This window comes from Grammomys surdaster, unplaced genomic scaffold, assembly GCF_004785775.1.
Source record: "Grammomys surdaster isolate TR1022 unplaced genomic scaffold, NIH_TR_1.0 125976, whole genome shotgun sequence".
Lineage (NCBI taxonomy): Eukaryota > Metazoa > Chordata > Mammalia > Rodentia > Muridae > Grammomys > Grammomys surdaster.
Genome location: NW_021620792.1, coordinates 1,648,847 through 1,652,084, shown reverse-complemented (window position 1 = coordinate 1,652,084; position 3,238 = coordinate 1,648,847).

Here is a 3,238-nt window from a genome sequence, read left to right as displayed (position 1 = left end):
GCAAATGCCTAGTCACCAGACAACAAACCAGATTCATTGACAGATGCTAATTCCTACTGGCATTCCTATGCTTCACACTGTTGTCTTTCTGTATAGGGTACCCTCCTTGTGACTCTGGCTGACCTTGACCTCAAGCCCCACCCCCACCCCATGCTAGGATTAAAGGATTGTGCCAGCATACCTGGCATGGTTGCATGTGTTTTTGTGAGCATCCTCAGATTCCTGAAGCAGGAGGTGGGCATCTAAGCACATGGCACCCGATGCCACACTGGACTGAGATCTCTTCACGGGCAGGACTTGGGTGTATAGCTCATCAAACTGGAAGTTCTCCACATCAAAGATGAAGAAATCAGGGCTAGGAACATGACTTAATTGGCCACAACCTGCCTAACATGCATGAAGCCCTGAGTTTGAATCCCAGCCCTGTTGTATAAACCAGGTATATTGGCAAGCTCTTATAACTCCAGCTACTCAGGAGGCTGAGGCAGGAAAATCACAAGTTTGAGATTAGCCTTGACTGCATAGAAAGACTCCTTCTCAAAATAAAAAAAAGAGGGTTGGAGGTGTTACAAAATGGTAGAGCACTTGCCTGGCATGTACAAACCCCTGGGTTTAATTCCCAGTGAACACACACACACACACACACACACACACACACACCTCCTTTTAAAAAGCTATTTTTGCCAAACTTTGATCCTCCAAGCCAAGGTCTTTGGGCCAAATGTTGGAGTTGGCAGATCTATGGAAATGCAGCCTGTGGAGCACAGAGGCTGAAACTCTGAGCGTCACCCCTCACAAATGGGTGCTGGGTGGTGGTGGCGAGGGTGGCAGAGAGGAGTGGATTCCTGAGGGAAGAGCAGGTGGACTTCTGTCTCTCTCGGTCTGATTAGCGCTGACTTCTGTGTCTGCTTTTGATGTAGGACATGGGTGACTCCAGAAGACAAAGGGCCTCGTTATCCGCTCCTTCGCTGCTCTTGGAAATGCTCAGAATGCCTGGCCCTCCACTCCAGCCCCGGCTTGGAGCCCAAAAGCTAAATCCAGATATGTCATGTATTTATCCAAGGCAGCCATTGGCCAGGAAATGACTATAAAACACACATTTTGAATAAAACGGGAGATTTATGGTGCTTTCGTGAATCTGAGCCATATCTCTCTGCCTCCCCCAGGCCAAGATCCCCTTAATCACTAACATACCCCCAGCTTGGACGCTCAGTGGGCACAGAATTGCTTCCTTCTGGTTCTGTCCCACCGAGGGATGTGATGGGGATGGCCCTAGTTTAGCTGACAGTCTGCAAATGTATCGCCAGTTCATTTGCAGCTCTGGTGGGGGCTGGGTTTTTTTTTTTTTTCTTTAGAGGTCACAAAAAAAAGAGGGAAAAGCCTTTACGTGGATCTTTGATCAGGCAGGACTTGAAAAATTATTTCCTAGGAGTTTCTCTACCCTTAATACCACGGGGGTTACGGATGGAGTGGAGTGGGAGTAAGGATGGGGCATTACCTGCCAAGAACAGTCTCTGTGTCAGAAGTTAGAATACAGCAGGAGCTGCTACCTTGACTTCAGGACTGTCCCCAACCCCTGTGTTCTGCCTCCTCGATCTGCCTCTTTCTTATTCCAGGAAAAGAGGTGGGCATCAGAGAGAGTTGGAGGAAGGTATGACTCACAGCTGGACTTCTAGATGTTCATCTCAAGGGAAACAATAACTGAAAAAAAATTGGCTGTCCTACAAGTCTCTAAGGTCTGCCTGTCTTGGCTGCCAGCACCAGGTTACAGGTATGCGCCAGCATGCTAGGCTGTTATGTGGGTGCTGGGGACCTGTACTCAGGTCCTCATGTGTGTGGCAGGCTTTGGCTTTGTAGAGCATCATAATAGGTAGTCAATGACTAGACTCATTTGTATTTCTGTGAGTAGTTTCAGACACAGATGGGATCATTCTTACTGGTGGTCCCCTATTTGGAGTGTGTAGATGTCTACAGACATACATATACACACGCATGAATGCACACGCATGCACACACTAACACATGCATGTTTACACTCACACACACAAACACACACATGCACACACACATATACATGCATGCACATGCATACATGCACACACAAACACATGCATGCATACATGCACACACATACACATGTGCACACATGCATGCATGCACACACACTTGCACATACAAACACACAAATGCACACATGCACACATATACACATGCATACATACACACGCATATATACACAAACACACACATGCACACTTGTACACATGCACACACACTTGCATACACAAACACATGCACACATGTACACATGCACACATGCATACACACACACATGCATGCACACATGCACACACAAACACAGGTGGAATGTGTCCTCTGAGGAGCTCAGCTGACGTGGGAATAAATAGCTGGAATGTTCCTGCCCCTGCACAGCGCTCCTGGCCCTAGACACCTGAAGTTCTAGAAAAGGAAAGGGCCAGCAGGGAAAGAAAGGTCTCCAAACTGCCTTGGAAAAACATGGCAGTGGCTGTGATGATCCTGGTGATGGTGGTGGTGAGGGAGAGGGTGATGGTGGTGATGGAGATGCTGGTGATAGGGATGATGATGATGATGGTGGTGATGGAGATGCTGGGGATAGTGACGATGGTGATGATGGTGACAGTGGTGCTGATGGTGACAGTGATGACGGTGATGATAAAGATAATGATGATGGTGGTCGTGGTGGTCATAGTGATGGTGCTGACGAAGACACTGCCGATAATGCCGGTGGTAATAGATAGCAAGAATGATGTTTTCCTCATTCCCACTGGGCTTACATCTACTATGAAACTAGTAGAAGAACATGGGATGAATTTCTGAGGACGAGAAAGAAGAGGGAGAGAAGGAGGAGAATAAGAAGTAACGATAGCCGAAACTGATGGCTCCTTTATCAGCTGAGGGCTCCCTGGCATTTCCTCTTCACCAGGCTTCTGTGCCAAGCTGTCCACGCTCATGGCCTCACTGACCCCTCACTACAACTAACACTGTCTGTGATGCATGCCTGGAGTAGCCTTTCCTGAGGACGATTAGCTGGAAGGTCAGAGAAGTGAAGTGTCTAACCCACGGGGCAGCAAGGGATGGGGTGAATTTAACATTCCAGGCCACAAAAGAAAGGGAAGTGCCCAATACTGAGGGAGTGGGTGAAGGGATTGTGTGAGTGTATGTGTGTGTGAGTGTGTGAACATGTGTGAAGGGATGC